Source organism: Orcinus orca, chromosome 2 (genome assembly GCF_937001465.1).
Source record: "Orcinus orca chromosome 2, mOrcOrc1.1, whole genome shotgun sequence".
Lineage (NCBI taxonomy): Eukaryota > Metazoa > Chordata > Mammalia > Artiodactyla > Delphinidae > Orcinus > Orcinus orca.
In genome coordinates, this window is record NC_064560.1 from 11,191,899 (window position 1) to 11,218,461 (window position 26,563).

General features: G+C 39.3%; 1 protein-coding gene across 7 annotated transcripts in view; it reads left to right on the plus strand.

Annotated features, from left to right (window-relative positions):
- The window catches only part of ARHGAP21 (Rho GTPase activating protein 21), a 168,567-nt gene that overhangs the window by 65,717 nt on the left and 76,287 nt on the right, over positions 1-26,563 (plus strand). The window lies entirely within an intron of this gene.

Sequence of the window (26,563 nt, forward strand, 5' to 3'; positions counted from 1 at the left end):
GTTTCTGAATATGCCCCATGGCTCCAGCTAGGGAGAAGTTCTAACATCTCACTGGAGAGATGTGTACAAGACCAAGGAAGAGAAAAATGTAGAAGTGAACACTACCCTTTACTGGGTCTTTTCAAAGCATTCAAGTTTTCATAGAAATAGCAGCTCTCATTTTTACTCATATTTTATCAGTTTCCATTTCATATAAGCTACATAATAGCAATACCAAAAGTAAAACTGACATAAAGAGATTTGTGCAGAAATAAACTGTGTTAAGCGTGAGTCTCATTTGGTGGGAGCAGCGAGTCTCACTTGGCAGGAACAATGAGTCTCACTTGGTGGGAGGAGAAATAAGTGGCTAGAGAAAATCTTCGCAAACATAAGAGGTGAGCTTGCCGTGGGACCAGCCAGCATTCGTTCATACGGCGGGACCTGAGAATCCTGGTTTGTCTGGCAGGTATGTTAGGCAGAGGTCAATTAAACCAACACCGACTATGCTTACAGTTCGGGGAATGAGATGAGCTCGTTGAGACGGATGAGGAGAGAGAAGAGGGCCGAGGGTAAGACATTAGGGACCACCACCAATTAAGGAGAGAGAGAGGCAGACAAACCAGCTAAAGGTTTTTAAGAAGATCTGGTTAAAAACAAGCTTTCCAGGAGGCTCGCTTTTTAGATTTTGAGGCCTTTGAACCTGACCTTTGTGCTTAGACTCCGAGCGGTCTTTTTGAACGTATTTGCCATCGCAGTGTTTCTCAAAGATCCTTTAGGTGGCCCTCTGTGGGCAAGGTCACAGAAGCAGTGAGGCAGAATGTGTGGGAGACCAGCTAGAGTACAGGAGCAAGCTGATGGGGGTCTCCATATCAGCAGTGACAGTGGGAATGGCAAAGGGACAGATTTACCACAGATTTTAGTTGCAGTGCCAGGAGTTGGTAACCGGATGTGAGAGGTAAGGAAGAGGGAGTCTGGAGGGCTCTGGTTTCTGTTTGCCTGACCAAGGGGACGAACGGTGCTGCCATTATGCAAATGAGATGGTACAGAGCTGGGGCAGGTTGTGAAAGGGAAGACCCATTCCATTTTGGACATGTGGTCTAAGGTTTCTAGATGCATGTGCTTAGCGAGAATTCAGACATGCAGATTTGGAGCTTGGGGGAAAGGGTGGAGCTGAAGAGAGGTTTGGAAGTAATTCATAATTAAAATCATGGGACTGGAGGATGACATCATCTAGGGATAGTGTGAGACATGAGGTAGAATTCTAATTTAGACAGGAAGGAAGCCCCTCTTAAGAATAGTAATAATTATTTATTAGGTGTCTGTTAGATACTGTTTCAAGTACGTTACAGATGTTATTTTATTTCATACTAAAAACTCCATGAGAGCGGGTGTTAAAATTGTCTCCATTTTACAACTGAATGAGTCGAGGCTCAAAAGTTAAGCCATTGGCTCCTGGTCATACATTTGTAGGTGGCAGTTGAAATCTGCTTTCTTACAAGGAAGGAATGGTTAGAGAATAGGAAGAAAACCAAGAGTGGTAATACGGTACCCAGGATGAGAGACAACTAAGGGGTTGTTACAGTGTAAGACGTCCTGAGAGATGAAGAGAGGACCAAGAGGTACCCTCTGGATTGAGCACAGCGTCAGGGTCACTGATGCTGCCTCAGCCTCGAGTCGTCGGGAGCTGGCTTGTGGGATGCAGTGGGCATGGTTGATTTATTATACCACCTCCCTAAGCTGTGATCTCATTGAATGTATAAAGGCTAGCCTGTGATACCCAGAAAGAAGGAAAAAGCAATCATCTTTTTAAAGAGCAAATAATCATAAATATAGAATAAGACTTAGGAAAAGACTTTCCTTCATGATGTAACAGTGTGAACGTACCAGCGTTTAGAAAGATGATGTTGTTCTGCCAGTGAGCTATTGCTGCTTGGACAGGAAAAGGAGGGGAAGATCGTATTTGCCAATCGCATCACTGCAGAGCTCCCGTAACAGCCCTCGGTGCTGACGAGGGCTGAGTCAGAGAAGATGCGCAGGCTGCGCCCTAGGCACTCATGGCCCAGTTCAGGATCTTAGACTGCATGATCAACCGCAATTGGAGTTTATTGTGCAATCTGTATTGTGCGTGGAGTGGTCAGGTTTGTTGGATAAATATATATATTTGCTTTTTAATTCAAAACTACTGTAATGTATAAAGCAAAAAAAAAAAAAAAATCGGTGAGAATGCTGGCTGTGAAGTCACTGTCTTCCGATAACAGTGAAAAAGTAATCTTCAGACTGTGGCTCTTTATTGAAATTCTTGTGTAGCATGGCGCATCTCAAATCTCATCATCTGAATTCCTCTAAAAGACTTAACTCTGAAGTTGCCCAGATGAGACTTTATTTGTAGAGCTTTAAGTGGTGGTGGTGGTGGGGAGGGGAAGTTAGAACAAATCACTTAAAAAATAAAACTAGGAAAAATTAAAGCAATAAATTGAGACTTGGCAAATGTTATACATTTTTAGAGACATTTAACATTATATTTATGAGAAGGTAGGCAAGATTTGGAATGAGCTGCTTTTTAACTAGTTTTTCATTTTTAACGAAATATAGTTCTTGATTTCTTTCACTATGGTATTAAATGTAAGTTCTTGTTTAGAATCTGATATTCGACTACTAGACAGCCTTTTGAGAAAATAGTTATTTTGCGATAGAGGAACTTTGCTGGGTATTTTTTTTTTAAATGACAGTTATTATATGCTTTTGAGTTTTCTCCCCTAAGAAGCAAAAACTCTTATTTCTCCCTTCAACCTTCAATCAGCATTGTTATTATCAAGTACAGTCTGCTTTTGTAATTCATAAATAATATTGTACATATTTAGCATAATAGCTTCTGTTAGAAAATGGAAAGAAACCTGATTGATATCTTTTGTTCCAGTTATCAGTGAATCTTATGAATTACTTACCTTGTAGGGTTATTAATCACTGTGGATTTCTGTCTTCATTATTTTAAAAAGTTCTTTAATATTGTTTGAAATTTAGAAGAAAAACTAAATTTAAAATATTGAAAGCAGTGAATGATAAGTGAAATGTACCCCACCCAGCGTACACACACACACACACACACACACACACACACACACACACACACACACACACCCTGCTATTTCTCGGTTCCCCCATAGCCATGGCATGAACAGAACGTTATGAGACATGAACTTAGTTCCAAGTGGGACTTTTGGGTCCATAATACCTTTCTTTATGCCATATTCTCTTTATTCTGGAATGGTGACAAGGCGTTTTCATAGTTTCTGTTGGGCACAATAGACTAATTTATCAAAGAAATTAGAGATGGAGAAGGTCATTTCATCTATATTTTTTCCAGCAAGAGATTGATCCCTCAATGCACTTTCTAGTTCTTTCCCTAATGGATTTACATTACCATAAAAATATGGATTTCGAATGGCTACTTAGAGAATAAAAGAAGATAGATACTACAGTTATCTTAGCATGTAAAAAAAAATAGTGTTTAGTTTGACCCTATTACTAAACTTATTGATGTCATCAGAAAACTTTCTACTTTAAGATCCGGGACCTTGTCAAGACTTCTTCATTCTAGCTAATCCCAAAGGAATTTTGTGGTTGCAACAGAATCTGAGGATGAGTTGATCCAGTTAGCCAGCAATAGAAAGTGCTTTTGGACATGCCTTGGCCTGGGGTTTTGCAAGATTGCTGTTGCTACTTACCCTGTGGTTTAGATCTGACAGTAGGCCATTTAGTTGCTAGCATCTCTCAGAAGAAGAGTTTGCAGAACTTAGCATGAAGTAAAAATGGCAAGTGACCACATGTCCTGTGGCCTTTTTGTCACCACTTAAAGTATTTGGTGGAAGTCACCGACTCAATGCTTTTGGGACTAGGGAGGTCCCATAAAAGTGTAAAGGGAGCTGGGGAGAGTCAAGTGTAGGACAACAGGGGCTGGTGAAGACTGTGGCTAACTGGGGATTCAGCTTCAGGAGATGACTAATTCAAATTTTTCAAAATACTGAGATCTAAGCAAAACATATCTGTGGCCAGATGTGGCTCTCGGCTTCCCGTGTGTAACTTCTGATTTATAGAAAGACTTAGGGCAGCAGCTGGATTTATTTGAGTTTTATTATTGAAGCTAAGCAGTGCCCAGGGATGTTGCTGGACACCTTTGGAAGGCTTATGGTATTGGTAGGGGAGCATGGGAAAGAAAGAAAAGGAGCAGATGAAAAGGCAGGATGAGGAAGGAGCTGGCTCTGTGACGACTCTAGCATTACTCACCTCTGCTTCCTCGCTTCTGACAGTACCTGCGTCCTGCAGTGTTGTGATGATTAAAAGAGACCAACTGGATACAGCGTTTCACACAGTGGCTGGCATGATACGTGCTTAGTACATGCTTGGTATTATTTATGTATTAGGTTAATACAGTAGACCTAGAGGCGATGCTCTGTGACATTTATACTGGAAATAAAAAGATGGGAGTAAAGTGGTTCCATTAATTTAATTTCTAAAGTTGTAAAAAAAAAAAAAAGAAAAAAAGAAAAAAAACCCTGTAAATAAAATGTATGGTCACATGTAAAAATTGGAAAATATAAAGTTGATTTATCTAGTTCACTACAACTCCTGCTAATATTTTGATACGTATACTGCCAGGTTTCTTTTTCCTGTGCACAGTGTTTTTTCCCTCTGTGTGTGTGTGTGTGGTGGGAGGGAGAGTGTATTTTATGAGTTGTAATCGTATTATGCACATTTTGCCATGTTGTGACACCATTTTTAACAGCTGCATAATATTCTAGCTAGAGGATATACACACGCATATATAACATTTAATATTTTATGTATATTATCAATATAATTAACTGTTGTTGAACATTTAAATTGCTTCTAGATTTTTGCTATTAGAAATAAAGTATGGTGAATATCTCTGTGATTAAAATTGTTTTCCTGTTTAGGATTATTTTCATTGGATACAATCTCAGAAGCGAAATTACTGGGTCAGTGATGCATAACTTTAACAAAATACATCTTATATTAATTAAGACAATCTTTGAGAAGAGAGTATTCTTGGACTTTGTGAGAGATGAGTGAAGTTTTAAATTTTATAGATAGTAAGTAATATTGTTAATTCCCACAACAGCATTAGGAAGAGAAGAACCCTGTGTTTTCCATGTTTTTGCCTGTTTTCCATGTTGGTATGTGAGAAATTTCAAATGTTCTAATCAACATTTAGAACTGTTTGTTTGCTGACTGTTTGCGGGCAGCAGAGTCAGATCCAAGGAGTTGGGCATTAAAGCTTCATGTCGATGACAGAGCCCATCATCCAGTTCTTGGTTTTCCCACAAATCCAGTGCAACTGATACTGTACAACTCAGAAGGAAAACTGAGAAGCACCAAGCAAGGGAGGTCCTGGCATTGTCATTCTTTCTTTGTGTTTGTATAGAGCCTACAGTCTGTTTTTAGCTCAGCAGCCAGTCTGATCCTGATCAACGTCAGAACGTAGTTACTCTACTCAAAGCCCCCAAAGACTGCCCGGCTCACTCAGCATAGAAGCCCAAGGCCTTATGTGATTTGTCCCCCTCCCTTCATCATCACCATGACCTTGTTTCCACTTAGATCTTTCCCTGTTCACTCTTCTCTAACCACACTGGTTTCCTTGCTGTTCAACCCCAGGGCCTTTGCTCTTGCTGTCTGTTCCCTCTTCCTGAAGTGCTCTTCTCGCAGATCTCCGCATGGCTCACCGTGTCACTTTAGGTTCTTACTCACTCGTCCCCTTCCCAATGAAGTGTTCTTTTCAAATTTGTTATAAAATGTTACGAAGGGAAAAATAATCATACCCTTAAAGAAGATCCATTTGTTTTCTCTGAAAGAAGATTATAAAAATGATTAGCAACTTTATTATTTCCCAGAAATAGTCATTCGGTATATAAGTCCATTTCAGGGAAGGAGAGCCAGAGAGGAATGCTGGATTGTTTCCTTGAATTGGAAACCAAGAGAGAGCCACACTGAGGACCCAGGCTTAAATTCTTCCTCTCTTCCACGGTGGAGAACTTTTTTTTTTAAATTGCTTCCCCCTCCCCCTTGAAGCTCCTCTCCTTTATTAAGAAGCAGTTGGTAGCCTAGGGCTCACTCTGTTCCTTAGAGCTGTTAGGACAAGCCGTTGCTTCTCACACCAGTGGAAGGAGGCTTTCACTTGATAACCTAGGGAATTGGGAATAGGCCTTTTGACACTTAAGGTATCTTAAGTTCTCGCTACTCTGTGGTCCACAGACCAGTAGCGTCTGTGCTCCCAGGAAGTTTGTAAGAAATGCAGACTTTGAGGTCCCAGCCCAGACTTAAGAATTAGCATTTTAACAAGATCCTCCGGTGATTCTTCTGCACTTAAAGCTGCTGGAAAGCGTTAAAGCTGGTTTTTGTTTGCTTGTTTTTTTAAGAGATGCTTAATTGAACTGTTTTTCTTTGAATATTACTTCACATTGTATCTTCCTTTAAAAATTAAGGCAAAAAAAAATTCTAAGGGGTTAAGTGCTTCTTTTTTAATCACTGGATAAGAGACCAGTTAATCCAGAATACCTGAACCTAAAGAACAAGAACTCAAATGTTCTTGTTTTATGCTTCATTATTGACATAGATGGGAAAAACTGGAACCACCTTTAACTTTTATTATTTTAATTCAGGGAGCCTGAAAAGGAGGACTTCAGGTTAAGGACCCTGAGGGTTTTGCCTTGTGAGGCAGAATAGTGTAAATGGCCTTTTCTCTTGGCTCGACTTCCAGTTCAGCCATCTGTGTGGCCTGCGGTGTGCTGTTTCTGTCCTCTTCTCTCTCACTTATGCGCACTGGCCCCTTCCACGTGCGTGGCCTGGGCCTGGAGATGTGTAGGTGAGACCAGCCGGAAGGAGCTTGCTGCTGGGCGGGGTGAATATGGGATTAGCAGAAACACGCTTTCCGGGATACCACTGACATTGCCAAGACACACAGATGGCTAATTTTCCACAGGTAGAGCTTGCACGTGAAACCAGGGGGGCTGAGGATTCAAGGAGAGAGGCCTCTTAATCATTGTTAAGGAGAAATCCAAGCAGATAGATCATTTCTACATTTCTCCAGTAGTATTTGAGAACCATTCACCTGAAATTGTAACTCTCAGAATTACTGGTCTAAGACAGGAGAGATAAAAACCATCCCCGTGCCCCTGTGACTAGCCTTATAATACCAAGGCTCTAAAATGCTGAAAAAAGGTCACAAGGAGCTTTTAGTTCAATATTCTGTGAGAGGTAAAAATAGGTAACGTTTAGCGAGCACTTAGTATGTATGTCAGACACTTTACGTAGTTGACCTCCTTTAATTCTTGTAACAACGCTACGGAGATGATATTATTTTCATATTCTCATTTTACAAGTGAGGAAACAGATGAAACAGGGCTTAAGTTACTTGCCCAGGGCCACACAGCCTAGAAGCTGCAGAGCAGGATGGGATGTAAACCTCGGGGCAGGGGGTGGGGGTGGGGGTGTGGGGGGTGTGGGGTGAGGGGTGGGGAGTGGGGGGTGTGGGGGGGTGGGGGGTGGGGGTCAAGCTCTGGAGTCCCTGCCCTTACCTCTCACTCTGCACTGAAGGAGTTGATACACTGATAATAGCAACTCATCAGCTTTTTTAAAACTAGTAATTCTAAAGCTCTATTAAGAATGCAGTGGGCTGGGCTTCCCTGGTGGCGCAGTGCTTGAGAGTCCACCTGCCGATGCAGCGGACGCAGGTTCGTGCCCCGGTCCAGGAGGATCCCATGTGCCGCAGAGCGGCTGGGCCCGTGAGCCGTGGCCGCTGGGCCTGCGCGTCCGGAGCCTGTGCTCTGCAACAGGAGAGGCCACAACAGTGAGAGGCCTGCGTACTGCAAAAAAAAAAAAAAAAAAAAAAAAAAAAGAAAAGAATGTAGAGTAAATGATAAAGAATTTGTGTATGTATGTTGGAATATAAATATATATATATATTTCCAACTGATGACCAATATAGGGCGCAATAGAGAAAAACAATGAAAAAGGAGAAGGGAATCAGACCTTTGGCCACCCAGAAAAAAGGCTACTCGACCTCAAAAAAAAAAAAAAAAAGGAGAAGGGAAGGGGGAAAAAGGGATAGGAATGTCTGGAATGATGGATACACAGGATTGAAGAAGAGATAAAAGGTTAAAAGAAAGATAAGGAAACAAAAAGGGAGAATTTGGTTTTGCCTTAAATAGTGGTAGCTGTGAGGTTTAGGTGCCTTTTGTAATGATGGTTAGTTGATAAGTCACTTTCTTAGCCCTTCTGATACTGAAACTTTAGCATTATTAATACATATAAATATAAACATAAATACATTATGCGTTGGTAAATATAAGCAATTCATGATAAACACAGTCTATGTGAGCAGAGTTTAATGTTGAAATAAAGTTTTAAAAAGTAGTGTTGTTAATGTCCTTTAACGATATTCGTAATTGCTCTTGAGCTGCAAAGTGGTTAAGTTAGAATAGTGACCTATTAGTTTAAATATCTAGATTATATTGATGGTGAACGTCAAGCCGGCTGCCTCTGGATCTGTTACTTAGAGGGCCCAGAGGCTGACTCTGTCTTGGCCTAGGTATACTGCCTGGTAGCTTTTGATGGGTGAAATCAGGTTTAAATGAATGAAAGACAAAATGGAAATTTCTGAAGGAAAAGGCAGATTCCAGAAGGAGAGACCAAATGGTCTGTGGATGAATGGAATGGCAGATTCGTCTGTCTTGATGCTAGTTGGACTTGATCGCAAAGAGAAAAGCACTTACAGACATTAGCTTTTGATGTTCCCTCCTCCCCACCTTTGGGGAAAACTGCTTGGCAAGTCGGATGGTCTGGTGGAAAGAAAGAGCCTTGCACTATGAGTAGAGACTCCTGCATATTTGTCTGCTCTGCCACCTCTTGGTTGTGTGATTCTGAACAATTCTGTCAATTCTCTGGATTTTAGTGTTCTTATCTATAATCTGATTAGAGGATTTTCAGGGCTTCCTTCTTCCAGTCGTAACAAAAAGTAATTCTTACATCATAAGAAGCAAAGGAGGAGAGCCAGAGAGAGAGAGAGTGTGGGCAAGGCCGAGGTTGCAGTCTTTTGTAATCTGATCTTGGAAGTGACACCCATCACATTTGCCGAATTCCATTCATTAGAAGCAAATCATTGGGTCCAGCCCACACTCAAGGGGAGGGGACTGCACAGAGGCAGGAATGCTAGAAGGCGGGGGTCACTGTTCTCTTCTTTTTTTTTTTTTTTAGTTTATTTATTTTATTTTTGGCTGTGTTGGGTCTTCGTTGCTGCACGTGGGCTTTCTCTAGTTGAGGCGAGTTGGGCTACTCTTGGTTGCATTGCGTGGGCTTCTTATTGCTGTGGCTTCTCTTGTTGCAGAGCACAGGCTCTAGGCTTCAGTAGTTGCGGCATGTGGGCTCAGTAGTTGTGGCACACGGGCTTAGTTGCTCTGTGGCATGTGGGATCTTCCTGCACCAGGGCTCGAACCTGTGTCCCCTGCATTGGCAGGCGGATTCTTAACCACTCTGCCACCAGGGAAGCCCCTCTTTGTTTTTCTACAGTTGTGACTGATCATCATCCGTTTCAGAACTGGGAGATGTGGGGTGGAATCCCCCAGATCACCTCCTGGTTCAGTGACTTACAGAATTCACGACACAGTGGTACTCAGAACTATGATTCATTACAGCAAAAGGATACGAAGCAGAACTAGCAAAATGAGATAAAGCTCAGAGAAAACCATGCACAAGCTTCCAGGGATCCTTTCCCAGTGGAGTCACACGAGATGCACTTAATTCCTTCAGCAGCAAACTGAGACAACACGTGTAAAATGTTGTCTATGAGGGATGCTCGTTCGAGACAAGGTTTTCATTGGGGGCTGGTCATGTGACTAGCATATGCCAAAATTCCAGACTCCCAGAAGGAAGGCAGGCGGTCAGCAGAAACCACATTGTTTGTACTAACAGTGGAGGCCCAGTGGGCCAGTCTTCTCTGTTAGAGAATGGGGGGAGCCCTCCTGAAGTCCAGATTCTAACCAAGGGCCAACCTCATAAGCAGGCCTTTCTGAGGATAGCAATCTCAGGCCTGTTGTGGTAACTCTTTTTTGCACGGGAGGGAACAGGTTAGGTTTACCATAAATAATGGCAATCAGTCAAAATATTCTGTTACGTTGATGATTCTGGACCTACGCTTGGTGGGGAGGGGGAAATGGTGCTTTTTAGGGCCTGGAGATTAAAGGAGCTTAACTCAGGCAGTAATCACAGTGTTTAGATCCTGACTGGGCTGTTACAATGCATATTTGTAGTGAGCTTAGAGAAAAATGAAGTTTCAGTGGTGCATTAATGTACTATATCTTTTGCTTCCAGACATGCTGATTCAGTGCGTATGGCTGCTCTGCTAGGCCTTGTCTGTAAGATGGTGACTGTTAACGGAGTGGGAGAGACAGATAGGAAACAAATGCACAGAAATAAATATGTAGTTACAAGTGCAAACTTTCCCTTACAGGAGAAGTTACTCAATTTCTATTCATTCGCGACAATATTTTATGCCCCTGCTTTGTGCTGCTGTTCTGGTGTGAACAAAACACAGTCCCTGCTCTTATGGACCTTACATTTTAATGGGGTAGGGGAGGGGCACAATCAATAATCAAATATACAGTATTGTATATTTGTGACAAGATTGTGACAAGTGCTATGAGGAAAAATAAAGTAGCATGGAGCGATGGGGAGACTAGTTTAGATAAAGGTGGTCACGAAAAGTCCCTCTGAGGTCACTTCTCTGAGTCGATGATGTGTCAGCAGAATCCTAAAGCCATGCAAGTATCAGCCCTCCAGGAGAGGGATTGCACAGGTAAGGTCCCCGAGATTGGAAGGAGCTTGGTGTGTTTGAGGCAACCGGGAGACTGGTGTGGCAGGAATCGTGAACGGAGGGAGAGGACTAAGGGAATCAGGCATATCCAGGACCAGGTCCTAGGAGGGTCTGTAAGAGGAGGGTTTTGGAGTGTCTTCCCAGGGTGATGGGAAGCCTGTTGTAGGGTGTTTAGCATGACAGTGACAGCCAGATTCATGTTTAATTAGACATGAACACATTTTAACAAACATGTAAACTGTAACTAGAAATATAGCAATACCTAAAATATCTTTAAATCATAAATACATAGCTTGATGAATTTTACAAAGTGAATGCACCTGTGGAATCATTACTCTGATAAAGCTACAGAGCATTAACAGCCCCTCAGCCTCTGTTACGCCCTTTGCAGTATTCTCCCCTCCTCCAAAGATGATACCTATCTAGGCGTCCATCACTATGTATTGGTTTGCCTGTTTTAAATTTTATTATGGGGCTTCCCTGGTGGCGCAGTGGTTGAGAGTCCGCCTGCCGATGCAGGGGACGCGGGTTCGTGCCCCGGTTCGGGAAGATCCCACATGCCGCGGAGCGGCTGGGCCCGTGAGCCATGGCCGCTGAGCCTGCGCGTCCGGAGCGTGTGCTCCGCAACGGGAGAGGCCACAACAGTGAGAGGCCCGTGTACCGCAAAACAAAACAAAAAAAAAATTTTTATGAATATGATTGCACCGTAAGTACCTTTTATGTTTGACTTTTTTTCACTTAGGATTAGCTTTCAAATTCGTCCATGTGGTTGCATTAGCTGTAAACTTAAAAAAATTTATTTGTAACAGTTCACTATATGCATATAACATAGTTTATCCATTCTACTTTTGATGGCATTTGTCTTTCCAATTTCGGCCACTGCACATAATGCTGCTATGGACATTTTTGCACATGGCTTTATATGTATGGATTTCTGCTGAGTGTTTAACTAGGAGTGGAGTTACTGGGACAAGGGATGTGTACGTTTTATGGCCCAACTTCGACAGACGCTACCAAGCAGCTTTTCAAAGTGGTTATACCAATTTATATTCTCATCAGCAGTATTTGAGAACTCTTGTTACTCTACATCCTTGCCAGTCATTGTTTGCCAGTTAAAAAATATTTCTTTTAGCCATTTTGGCGTATGTGTCGTAGTATCTTATTATGGTTTTGGTTTGCATTTGCCTCACGAGTAATGAGTTTGAGCATCTGTTCTTAAACTTATTGGCCACTTGGATTTCTTCTTTTGTAAAGTGTTCAGATCTTTTGCCCATCATCACTAGTTGTAAGAACTTGGATAAGTTACCTAATTTCTTTGAGTACAGTGTTAGCAATACATTAGAAGAGGAATAATGTCATCTAATTTTCAGTTTCTTTGAATCGTCTATTTGAGTGACCAAAGCAAGTTAGTGTCCTTCATGCAACTTCATCTTCCACATGTCCTTAAGAGCTACTTACTAAATACTTTCTGCAATGACAATATCTACTTGAATATAAAGATTTTTAAAGATGTAAGGTCCAGGGAGTGAGTGGCATTACCATTTTAGCCTAGCTAAAATGGATATAGGGAAAGAAATTTTCCAAAAATAAGATAATTTTATAGGAAGACAGACTCTTGTTTCTTCCTATGGAAATTATAATTATTTAATCAAATTTGAATTAATTCAACAATAACAATAATATCAGCATCACTAACAAAAATCTGGAAATTGATTTGGGAGATGGTCCAGCCAGCTAGTATTTAAAGAAATGCCCCGTGGCATCCAACTCAACCATAAACTACTTGCACTGTAGCCAAAGCAGAAGAATGTAAAGCAGTGTAGAAAGCCCTTCTTTTAATATAGAATTCCCTTTGGGCTGTTCAGGCTGATCTGAATGATTAATGGTTCTTATTTCTGCCTTATAAACTTTTAGTAAAATTTACAGTATATTGGATTTGTATTTTTATGAGTGCTGTATGTACTTTATAATACTTTAAGCTCCTCCTTATATAATATCCAGCTGGTATAATTATGCTTATTTAAAAATTGTGACAGTTTGCATTTGTAAATGATTTTAGAGGTTTCTAATTGTTATATCTTTGCTTTTCTGATGTATTGTTAAATCATTTCTGTGTTTTAGCCAATTAAAGCATTTTTTCTATGTAAAAGTATTATCTATTCAAATGATTCATTTTATAATATAGTTTCCAGAAAAACGTTCCATTGAAAGGCAATTGTATTTATGGGACATAAATTACGGAGTGATTAAAACAATTTATTGCTTCCAATTTAAACACTTGCTTCCAATTTAAACAACTTAAAGCCTTCCAAAAGGCCTTATCCCAGCGTTCTTTTAAATAGTAAGCTCCACCAGTGCCTGTAAAATGTGTACAAGATACTTCTTGATATTTAATCATGACTTTTCATGAACAAATTATGAAACAAGTACCTCCTGCATTTGGAAATTTTTACTTAGCAGGGTTTTTGAAATAAAGAAGACACAATTGAGTTCGACCTAGAAACGGCGATGCACCTGAAAGGGCACAAGGCGGTACATTACCACATTAGAAGTTGGATGGCAGCCAAGTCGCTCCATTTCCAAGCCCAGTCTTCCCCCCAAGAACCGTGGATGCAGTTAGCTCACTTCATGTCATCTGCCTTGGCTGGACCTGGCAATTCAAAGTTGGACCTGCTCTGGTGCCTGGTGTCCTGCAGTAAGGGTGCATCTCAGTGCTCAGAATAATCTGAACATGAGCTGGTTTGACCCTCCTTCCTTGGGGAGCTTCTCTCCTCTCTGAGATCTGGGGTCTGCTTGCCTGGGTCATCACCCCTGGGTTCCTGTGTATTTTAAGCTCCGTTTCGAGTTCCCAGGGATTTTGCTTTGGTTTCTACTACCGTGTTTCAAGGCATTGCTGTCAACCCTCATTTTGTACGAGAACTGTGTTCTGAACTCCAGTGACATGTTCTTTTGTAATTCACTCTTCAGCTGGAGACTATCATTCTTAAGCTGGAGACTAAGCTGAATATCTGTACATTCTTTTCTATATTATTTATATTATAGGTCTTTAAGAATTGGATGTTACATGCAGAGATGTTTAGCTTCATTATTAATGAAAGAAACAAAAAAATAATAAGAACCATTTTCATCTTAGCATATTGGAAAAGATTAAAAAATAACTACCCAGTGTTGGCTAGAATATATATCCATAGTTAAGTAGTCTGCTGTGCTGTCCGTAGGTTTGTGACTTGGTTCCCCATTTTATAGATGGCCCTTTGACACTTTGTATATAAAACTATAAGACAAAGAAACAGAACGTGATGATTTGATCCAGCAACTCCATTCTTAGGAATTTATCCTAATGACCTATTCATGGTTTTTCATGGAGATTGGTCTACAGGTAGTTGTAGTAATAGTAGTAACAATAACAACAATAATAACAGTAGTAGTAGTAGTATAAAAAAATCTTAAAAAACAGTGTGCATTCCTAAATGACACAGACAAAAATGAATAAATAAAATTTGATTTATTCGTATGGTGAAATACCATGCAGTCTTTAAAAATAACGTGTAGATATATATTATTAACATGGAAAGACATTCATAATGTATTAAATAAAAATAAATAGATTAGAAGAGCATTTTTCTAAAGTGTGTATTTGTATATATTCACATATGGAAAAGTCTGAAAAGATATATATACACCAAAATATTGGCATCACTTTTCTTTAGAGGGGTAATGGTAGGTAAGTTAAATTATTATTGGTTTTTTTTGCTTAGCTTTATTTTCTAATTTGTCTTTAATGAAAATATGTATCTGATAAATATCAATTATAAAGGAAAAAACTAAGGGTGCATGACCCAGAAGCTATGATCCTCAAATTGCTGAAACAATCTGGTCGTGGTGTAGTATAGTGGGAAAGTTCCAGGATCAGGAGATTGGAAACTTAGGTTCTAGCCTAAGCTGTGTCACTAATTAGCTATGAGACCATCAGCGAGTCTCTCTGGACCTCCGTTTTTTGTATTTGTAAAGTGAGTTGGTTGAACTACATCTCTGATTTTTAAACTCCTTAACAGACTGTTAGGGCTTCTGGGAAGCTAGCAAAATGGAGCAGGTTTCTGTACAAACTCTCCTGCCCCTCCCCAGACAGAGCAACTCTGTATATTTGATATTCTGTATATTGAGTTTCTGTTTTAAGCTATCTTTCAGCAAAAGGTAAGGAAAAGGTGGGGGGAGAATATCCTATTTCCGAGATGTAGTAATTCTAAGTACGGTCTATGTGACTCCCTTTTAGCTTCCCACCTTCTTCCTGTTCACTAGGGCAAGTTTCCAGTAGGACAGAGCTGGCCTTATGTACCAGGATGCCCTTGCTCTCCTGGAAATATCAGACTGTGATGCATTCACTCCCTAGCTCTCTACATTCATCGAGAGCTTGTGGGTAAATGAATAATTCATGTGGTATGGGGTGCCTTCACCCCAGCTGACATAGAGAGACCTATTTTTTACACATTTCAAAAACCATTTCAGCATCTTTTATGAATTATTTTCCCATTTGCTCCTGATCCATTGGAGTAGTACTCTCTGCCTGCTCTGTCCTTCAATTGGACCCTAATGAATAGTTTGGATTGCCAGTAACTTGTAACTTTTGGCAAGTTACTTAACCTCTTGGAGACTCAGTGTTCTATAAAATGGTGAATGATTAAGTTGCATTACATTATCTGCACGTTTCCATCTTAGCTATATAAAATTGTGTGAAATTTTCCCATAGTTCAGTCTAGTGAACTTGAGGCAACTATTAACATTGGTTGCCAGTGTAGTGTCTTTGATCATCTAAAATCAACATAGATTCAGAAAACTTATTTGTATGTACATTTAGCAAGATGATACTCTAGGTCATTACAGTGCTTCAAACAAAATAGTGAAACCATGTGATACGGGTCTGACCTTCTGTACCCATATCTCCTCTAGCCTCCAGGCATGCTCAGTATTGCTGTGTCTGCTCAGAGGGGACTGCATTATTTCATTGGTAGCTAGGATGAACTGAAATTCAAGCTTGCCTCTTAATTTGGAGATTCCTGTCTGCTCAAAGGATAGGGAGGTGATTGTTTTTAACCTAAAAATACAATCTGTTCTCTGATTCAGAGTAAACAAAATTTTGTTCATATCAGAAAATAAGTAGCTTCTCAAAACAGCTCTATTATCTGGTCATAGAGCCTCTTTACAAGAAAATATGTGTAAAAATAGACATCTGTATTTGAGTTTATGTCTTTTAGACCTATATGTACTTACTGTCTCAAATGAGAAAAATGGGGAAGTAGGTAAACAGGAGTAATTCCCCAACAAAGTCATCGTTTTGTTTTCTGTTATCCTTGTTTTATGTAAACTTTACTCGTTTAATTCATTTAAATTTAATTTCTTTTTTGTGCCCTACTTTCTGTCAGGATTTGTGGTGGGCACTGAAATAAGCCATTATTCTCCTTTCTCCCCAGGAAGCTGCTCTAAGATTGAAAAGATAGATGTATAAACAAGTAATTGTAATGTGGTAGGGTACGCCCTACACGAAAGGTGCTCTGTGAGATGCAGGTCCTGGGAGACTGCCTCTGAGTACTGCATTGCACTGGTTGGGGACTTCTGCCATAAGGCACTTTGGCACCAAGAAAGGAGTGGATTATTCCGTTAGCACAGATGAAGTTTTCAAAGCACAACTTGTCAGCAAGGGATGGGCTGCACAGCATTGCCGGCTGATGTGAAAAGTTAGCATCCATGCATGTTCCTTACAGAAAATCAATGACTTGTTTAGGGAAAAAAACCTGGCCTCTTATTCCATACTCTGTGTGTGTGTGTGTGTGTGTGTGTGTGTGTGTGTGTGTGTGTGTGAGATTAAAACAACTTTAGTCATACTGTGATATTTTAATCTTATTTTTTCCCTCAATATTATATTTTGGGCATTTCCCCATGTCATTAAAATTTTTTCATATTTCAGCTGTATCATAATCTACTTAACTCTTCCTTTTTGTTGCTCTTGTTGGACTTTGATATAGTTTCCAAGTTGAGTTTATTATACCTTGGAATGAACATGTTGTAAAATGGATCTTCACCATGTCTCTTATTATTTCATTAGTTACTAGGTTAAAAGGTATAAAATTGATAAACTGATAAATGTTACCAAGAGCGTTTACAGAAAGATTGTACTCCCAGTAGAGGGTATGAGAATTCTCACGGGTTTTCCTGATTGATTTTAGAATAATATCTTTTCTTCAGTGTCCTTCTCTGCTAGTAGAGAATATTTGTTAATGAGAGACTTAACTAAACTTTAGGTTAGTAAAGTAATTTCTTCAGAAATCCTTTGCAGAAAAATATTTTGGAAATTTAATATCTTTATAATTTGAAAATCTTTGGCATGGAATGAGATTTTAGGAACTTTATATTTAAGAAGACTATTCTATCAGTATAGTATTAAGTTTTTAGAAGAAGTTTTGTTGTTGTTGCACTACATGGTCATTCTATCACTGCATTTTTGTGATTAGCAGATACTTTCTGGCTCGTTAGCAGCGAATGAGGAAAGTAACTAAGACTGTGTTCCCTGATTCTAGTAGACATGCTTAGAAATAGGTTATAAATGCTCAGTATAGCTAGTTAGGCTTTGAGCGTAGGGACAAGATGCTTGTGCTAGTATAAATCGTGTCAGGCTGCAAGTATCTATAGTGATGTAATGCTCAATTGTTGCTTTGGGTGTGTGCTGAATGGGGTTGGCCACCACTGTACTCTTAAATGTGTATTTAATAGCTTATTTCTTTCTTTCTATTATTTGGCTCTCTTCCTGCCTGTAGGAAGTTTCATATTTATTAAAATATAGGCAAGAAAAAAGCAATTAAGCAGAAATGTTAAAACTCATTAATATAGTGCTGCTACATGGTTTGTTGGGGAAGTACTTGAATGGCTAAAGTTACATTAAAAAAATTTTTTTTTTCATTTTAGATGTGTATTTCATTTAGTCATTCTATTCTATGCTCCTTTACAAAAAAAAAAAAAAAAAGGAAAAAAGGAAAGAAAAAAGGTAAATAAAAGTTTATGTAAAGCAGATTTAAATAGTTTTGGCCATCCAGATATCAGTCATTATTTGTTACAGACCCATCTCTAATAGGCTCAGATGTTCAACAAACTGATAAACTTCTGGGAGTTTTGTTTTTTCATAGGAATTTAGTTTGGAATTGTTGTTTCTGCGAAATCTAAGTTATTTAAGACTTCATTTAAAAAAATGCTTGATATATACAGCAGATCATTCTTCCGTACAGATTCTTCTGTGTGGAGTTAAGTCTGCCACATAATGTTAAGAGTACTTTATTGAAATAAATACTTGAGTAAGTTTCATGTGTACTTAGTTTTATTTGCTAATAATAAATGGACTGATGAACACTGTTTAAAAAACAAAATATTGTTTAGAAGTCATTAGTATTAAAAGGCTTAGAAAACATTCTTTTTCTGAAAAACATAGTCCCAGAAAAGTAAGTAAAAATTTCATTGGAATATCTAAGAATCAGACTGAGTTCCTGTACATTTTTGGGTAAAGAGCTGTTTTTTAGATAAAAGATCTCTAGAATTGGAGCTGTATGTTTTATGACTATGGGAAAGTCACTTCACTTTTTTGAGCCTCATTTAAAAAAAAATGTAAATAGATGCCTATCAGAGATGTCACAATAGTTCAATATGGCAATTCTGATGGAACACGTGGGTCATACTCAGTAGACGCTCGCTGGATGCTAGCTGAACTTTTATCCTCATATTTAATTATGGTTAATAATTAGAGAGGTTTTGGTATAGCGATGTATTTTGAAGTGGAAATATTCCCCTTACATAAAGTAGAATGTAGGCTCCCTCTCCTTTAGGAAACAACCCTGCAATGTATAAACCATTTAAAAAAAATGAAAGATTCTTTTTTGTTATCCCCAAGGATAGCACTAGGGGAGTACCCGTGAAACTTTGAGAGTGGGACATTGACAGTCTCTGCACGTGCGAAGACGGGTGGTCTCCTAACCATGTGCCCCTTCTGATGGAGAAGGATGATGGGATAGATGATGCGTAGTGGCCGCTTGTGGTGATGGTGCAGGTCAAGTTTCTGAATTAGACGTTTGACACTTAACTATGTTAAGCCACCGTCTGTTATTATACTATAAACATCTATCCTTTCCCAGGTAAACACCTTAAAGAAACCATCTAAATGATATGTAAACATATGTAAATACCATAAAGAAACCATGTGACTACTGTGTAAATACCTTAAGAAACTATGGTGTGAAGGATGTCTTTATAAACAGGAGATGCTCTTAGCAACATTTTTTTTTTTTTCTGTAATAGCAGAATAACTGGGAAAAACCCTATTTCCTTTTAGAGGATAATGTAATAGATAAAATGTGGTATATTCACAATGAAATTTTATACACCAGTGAACATCAATGAACCACAGCAGAGATTGGCTAGCTGTTCATCAACCCTTTTTCTCCTCTTTCTGGTAAACAGCTAATCACATTCCCAGATTCCCTTACTTTAGTGATTTTTTTTTTTTTTTTTTTTTGCGGTACGCGGGCCTCTCACTGTTGTGGCCTCTCCCGTTGTGGAGCACAGGCTCCGGACACAGGCCCAGCGGCCATGGCTCACGGGCCCAGCCGCTCCGCAGCCTGTGGGATCTTCCCGGACCGGGGCACGAACCCGTGTCCCCTGCATCGGCAGGCGGACTCTCAACCACTGTGCCACCAGGGAAGCCCTGGTGAATATTTTTGATAACAGAATTAGGAAGTAATGTCAGAAGCTATTAAAGATGAAAGAATGAATGCAGACAATATGCCAGTGAGATTCAGTCATATTTACTTCTGGAATCAGTAATAAAGATGAATTCTTTCAAATTATATGGAAAGTTATAGAAGTGACAAGTGAGGATTGTCATTAATGTGTCATCTTGAAAGTGATTTCTCTATTTTAGGAAACAAGCTCAGACTTTCCTCTAATATCATGAAGACATTTATTGTTAGTCACAGGAGGTCCAAGGGACAGAAGTAAGTATAATCTAATCCCATCATCACTACTAGTAAGACAACTGCAAGAATATGCCCAGAAAATGGGTCTGAATGGATAATTTATGAAGAGAAGTACGTTCTGATTTTTACCATTTTGTGAGACTGATAATATTGACAGATTATAGTCAGAAGAAAATTAGAGATAACTTTCCAAAGTCATAGTAGTAGTCAAAACTAAGCTATTTATAAAACATTTCTAGAAAGTTTACACCATTCTTTCCAATTTTTTTCATTTACTTCAGATTTTAAAATACCTATCTTCTATGAGAGTGAAGTTCTAAAATTGTGGAATTAAGACCTCATGTCTTTGACATGGTGGGATCTGAAAGTAAATCAGAGAGAGAGAGAGAAGAGAGAACAGTACTGTCTAGATAAAAATTCCATTAGAAACCAGAACCTTGAATAGGGAAGGAAATCACATAGGAAAATACCAGCTGTTTCAAAACAATCCATAAATGAAACCTACAGAGGTAACAGCAGCAGAAAGGACCCATATCACCAGTCAACTTATATGAAAGATAGTGTAAATGAATGTCTAAGGAAACAATAAACTGAAAAATTAAGAGTTATACTTTTAAAAATTAAGCCCAAGCATTTAATTGAAATATTTTGGACCAATGTCATCTAGATCTTTTAACTTCAAGTCATGAAAGTGTTAGAATTTCTTTGGCCATCATCTTTCATCTCTTAAATATTAAAATATCTACTGAGAACTAGAATTAATTCTTAGAAAAGTACATCTAGACACATCTAGATATTCAACATCAAAGTAGTTTCAATTGTTATCAACCTGGATTGGCAAAAAAAAAAAAAAAAAATTTTTTTTAAAAAATTTTTAAGAAAGAGACTCCCCGTCAACAGAAGCTCCACGTCAAGAGTTGCCAGGTGTATGTAGCATATAAAGAGCTTTATTCAAGATTCTTTTAACTCAATTGGAATTAAACAAACAAGCTATTTAATTAAACACACAAGATCTCCTCATGCTGAACATTTGTAGAGACTTTCTGTCTCATGACAGAAAGTCAGTATGTGAGGAATAATTTGCTGTGAGATTAACTCTCTGTGGCGTTAGGACTGTGGAGACAGAAGCTTAAAGATAGGCAGTGTCCAAATATGTAAACCACATGGTATTTCCTCTCCACTCATGGCATAGAATGGAAAGAGTAGGTTGGCTCTATCACTTACTAGCTGTTTTGACAAGTTACTCAACCACAGTGAACCCATATCTCCATCCGACTTTTTGTGGTACATAAAAATCTAGGAAGTTTTGTGGCTATTCAAGATTTTGTTTTCCCCTTCAGACAAAACTATGTTTTGCACAGTATTCTCCTGAGTATGTGACAAGTGTTATTGTGTAATACACTTTTGAGATAAGCCTTTCTGTATTGGTGACCCCTGTGGTTTTAGAAAAACAGTTAAAAGAGTACTTGCTATGTGTGATGTACTGTTTTAAACACTTTACAAACTGTAACTCATTTAATCTTCATGAGAAGCTTATGAGGTAGGCACTGTTATTACCACCCTCGTATGGAAGACGAATAACCGAGGTCCAAATGCCCAAGGCACACAGCTGGTGAGACATCAAGGACCCAGGCCCAGGGACTCTGGCTCAGAGTCCATGCTCTTCCCCCCTGTGTGTGCCATCTCCCCATGTAATGAAAGAAAAAACATCAAGCCCAGATAACAGTCATAACTAGAAGAGTTCAGTAATTCAACTATAAAAAAGGAAAAGGACTCACATATTCAAATCATCACCGCGAGAAAGAATGGCCCTAAAATAAGGCAGAAAAATCTTACTTTAAGCAACTGGTACTACTAATATTATAAGTGGTAAGATTTAAAAAAAAATAGCAAAACATTTTCAAGTAACCCATAGGAGTAGGGCTTATAAACTTAGAAATATGATGGAGTCAATGTTAGGATCTTCTAGGATGAACATAATACTTTCTTATGCTTTATCGTGAATGATTCCTGGAATATACTAGGAAGCCATCCCATTCTATTTAAGGTACAAATAATTACAAAAGATAGCTTAGGGGTTATATAGTTACTGTGTATACAGGGATTGTTTCTTAACTCTCTTGTGTTTGCTTTCATGACAGCCCTGCGTCTTTCACCTCTGGCAAACATTTAGACTTTGTACTTTTTACCTGCGCCACTTTTTTTTTTTTTTTAAGCATTTTTGTTGAAGTGTAATTTACAAACCATAAAAATCACCTGTTGTTAAGTGACATTTCGGTGGCTTGTAGTAAATTTATACAGTAGTGAAACTTTCATTACAATCCACTTCTAGAACATTTCTGTTATCCCGAAGGGCTCTGTCGTGCCAGTGTGCATTCCCTTCTGTGAGGTTTTTATTACCTTTATTGTTATATGATTAGTATTTTCCCCTATACTTTTGTCGTCTTTGCTTTGCCTGGTTGTTATATCTAGTTTTTATCTTTATTTCGGTTTCTTTTAACCTTCAGTTATTATTCAAGCAGGTGACCTTGTTATGAAGTCTTTTCAGGGAATCAGATGTCAGTTCTTAGTGCACAGGAGTGTGACTGCTATGGTTGCAGCCACTTCTTGGCTTCTTGCACGCTGAGGCTGTTGGTACATGAATTGGTGCTCATGGTGGGAAGGTGAGACACGTGTAGAGATAACGTTTTAAGGGTCTTCTCAAGTGGAGAAATCTGACTGCTGTGTCCTTCACTGTGTGCCTGCAGTTTGCCCTTGTTATAAAATCCAGCAGATCAAAAGCCTCTGTGGGTAAGGAAGAGAAGGAGGGAGAAAGGCACATATGTGTATTTCTTTTCATCTTCTCTTTTTATGTAGAAAGAATTGTAACCCTTCTTTCCTGTAGGGAAAAGGTAAGGAAACTAAAGAGGATTCAATGTGATGTTCTTGGGAGGCTGAAATAATTGAGACAACGAAGCTTTGTTGCCTCAAGAAATCTTAGTTTGCAGGGAGCGAAAAAGAAATTGCTTACTCTTCATCCCATTTTCTCCATTTTTGTAAAGAACTCAGTAGAACAAGACAGAACAGGCTCAACACAGAAACTTGAAGCATGACACCGGGATCCAAGAGCCTTATCTATATGGTTCAAAGGAAACGGAAAGAAAAGTTGAATATGTTTGGGAGCTGTGAGGCCAAGTCATAATAATACATTAGAAATAAATTTAATACATGTAAAGTGTTTGTAAAGTAAAATTAGAGTCCTGCAGAAAAATAAAATTTAAAAATAATAGATTAGATCAAAGACCTATTGGAGGGAAAAGTCTATGCAGACTGCACAGTAGAAGAGATGACGAAAAGTAATGTGACACAGGGGAAATATTCTAGCCTCAGATTCAGGAAACCATGATCTTAATTTAACCATGATTTTAATTCTTGCCCTGATACTAGCCAACAATAATCTTAGACAAATCACTTAAATAATCCAGGCCTCAGTTTCCTCATATGTAACAGGAAAAGGTTCACTTATATTGCTCATAGCTTAGATTCTTTTGTGCTTTAAAATTACACAGGGAGATGGCAACTGAGCACAGGAAAAGATGTTCATCATTGGCCAGTAGGGAAATGCAAATATTACCACAACAAGATATCACCACACATCTATCACAGTGGCTAAGAGAAAAAATAATGACAATACCAAATGCCCTCGAGGATGCAGAGAAACTTAGAGAGAGAGACACACACACACACACACACACACACACACACACACACACACGGAGGGAATGAACTTGCGTGCATATATAAATAATTCTCTCATTTGGATCTCAAAAGGAGGATCCAGTCACTGCCTAAAGCTTAGGCTAAACTACTTGGATAGTTAAGCCCAGAATAGCAACTTTCATGCTACAGATTCTACCTGATCATGTGATTGCTTTTGCAGTTATTTGAGACTCGGCTTGAGTCCGCCATGTTGATGTTTGGTGTTACTCCCCCTCCCCCTTAAAATCTCCAAGTTTTAGAAGGGGGAATAAACTCAAATGCGTTTATGATAAATGAGCTTCAAATGTACAGCGTCTCCATCGGTGGCTCAGAGTCTTGATTACTGTAGCTTTATATGAAGTCTTGTAAGTCCTCCAATTTTATTCTGCTTTTTCAAAGTTGTTTTGGTTGTTTAGGTCCTTTTCATTTCAAAGTGAATTTTAGAAACAGCTTATCAACTCTACACAAAAATCTCCTGGGATTTCGACTGGGATTTCATTGAATCTATAGATCAATTTGGGGAGGGTTGATATTGTAACAATACTGAGTCTTCTGAACCATGAACATGGTGTATCTCTCCATTTATTTAGATTTTCTTTAAATCTCTCAGCAGTGTTTTGGAGTTACAATGTACAGGTCTGGCAAATTTTTTGTCATATTTATACCTAAGTATTTCACATTTTATTTATTTATTTTTTTAAAAAAATATTATTTATTTATTTAATTTATTTTTGGCTGCATCGGGTCTTTAGTTGTAGCACGTGGGCTCTTTGTTGCGGTGCCCAGGTTTCTCTCTAGTTGTGGCATCTGGGTTTTCTCTCTCTAGTTGTGGCACGTGGGGTCCAGAGCACGTGGGCTCAGTAGTTGTGGCATGTGGGCTTAGTTGCCCTGCGGCATGTGGAATCTTAGTTCCCTGATCAGGGATCGAACCCGCGTCCCCTGCATTATAAGGCAGGTTCTTTACCACTGGACCACCAGGGAGGTCCTAGTTTTTCACATTTTAAATGGTATATTTTAAACATCTCAGTTTCCAAGTGCCTATTGTCAGTGTGTAGAAATACTGTTCATTTTTGTATATTTATAATACTTCCATTCTGTTGGATAGCACTTGATCACAGCCTCCCCTATTGCAGGTTTGGCTGGGAAATGTTACTATCTAGTGTCTTCCCAAATGGAAAAGAACATGAAATTGATAAAATAGCTAACTAGTAACAACCCAAATATTGACTAATGATGAAAATGTTCAGGATTTAGAAGTCTCTTGAAAAATTGCTTCCAGGAGCATTTTTAAGTTTAAATACCTTCATGTTAAGCAAATCATTGTGGAAGAATAGACAAGATTCACTAGAGGAGCATAATAAAAAATGTAATGGAATCAAGCACATTCAAGTATTTGTCGTTTGATAAAGGTGACATTTCAAAACTGCTGAGATGAACTTGGAATTGTAATTTCATACAAAATCTTAGCAGCAAGGTAGACATGTTAAGTTTGAGATGCCTGTTAGATTGGGGAGATGTCTGGGCTAGAGATAAAAATTGGGGAAATCACCGAAAGCCAGAGCAGAGGTAGAAGGGTCCATGGCTGAGTCCTAGGTATTCCAAAATTCAGAAGTGGAGCAGTTGATGAGGTAGCGAAGAAGACTGAGCAGAATCCCGGCAGTTAGGAGGAGATTCGGTGTGGGAAGTCACGTGGGGAAGTTTTTCAGGCAGGAGTGGTCACAGAAGACGAGGGCTGAGAATTGATCATTCAATTCAGAGACGTAGAAGTTTTTGGGGACCTTGACAAGAGCAGTTTCTGGGAATTAGGGAGGCAACAGCCTGATTTAAGGGGATTTAAGAGACAAATGGGAGAAAAATAATTGGAGATATAGCAGAGTAGACAACTTTCAAGAGGTTTTCCTGTAAAGATAGGCAGAAAGACAAAGTGGAAGCTGGCGAGGGCTGTGGTCAAGAAAGGATTTGTGTTGTTGTTTTAAGATTAAAGAACTTAGAAAATGTACACATGCACCAACGGGAATGATGTCGTGAAGAGAAAACACGATGTAAAAGAGCGAGGGGAGAATCGCTGGGACCATGTCTTTGTCTAGGAAGAGAGAATAGGATCTAGTCCATAAGTGCTGGGGCCTTAGAACAATGGGCAGTGCAGCCGTTGTCACAGGAGGGAAACGGGAACGTGGCACAGTTGCAGGTAGGCGGGGAGATGTGGCCAGCGACTAAGCTCTCACTGTCTTGCTTGTGTGTTTTCGGTGTAATGAAAGCAAGGTCATCAGCCCCAAGTGAGGGCGGGGGAGAAGGGATGAAATGGTCGTCTTGGATGAATGGACTGGAGAGAAATGGACAGACAACACTGAAGGCTCGCTTGAGGTTAGCGGTCATGAACTTAGAGGGAAAGCCGTCGGCTTAATTTTCTGTTTTTCTCCACCCATGTTTGGCCACGTGCGTGCATGCAGGTCCAGAGTAGGTCATGTTGATTTATCCAGGGTGAGGTCTTCTCAGGTGACTTTGAGGAAGTGAGGGAAAGGCAAAGGAGTGAACTGAAGCTGGTTTAAGAGAGAGCTGAGGACGTGGGGCAGTGAGGGACGGGTGTAGGGTCAGCTTCAGATGGAAGAATCGTAAGGGTTGGCATGTGAGCGGGATGCAGGGTGGGCTCCTTGATCTGAGATTGCAGAGGGTTTTTACTCATGAGCAGATAAAAGCCAAGAGTTGGAGAGAGATAGCAGAGAACTGGAAAGCCAGGATATTGGAAGGATTATCTATGTGGGTACCGAATTTACGCTCAGAACCTGAAGCCTTAGCTCTTATTTTCTAATATCCTTTGCTGCCATTGGACTGATAACATGTTTAGTGTTCTTACTTGCAACAGTTTCATGTCTCTTCTTTCATAGTTTCTGTTTCTTAGTCCTTAGTGCTCTGTGAGATTTTGTGTTGTCTTTCATTCCATCTATTGCAT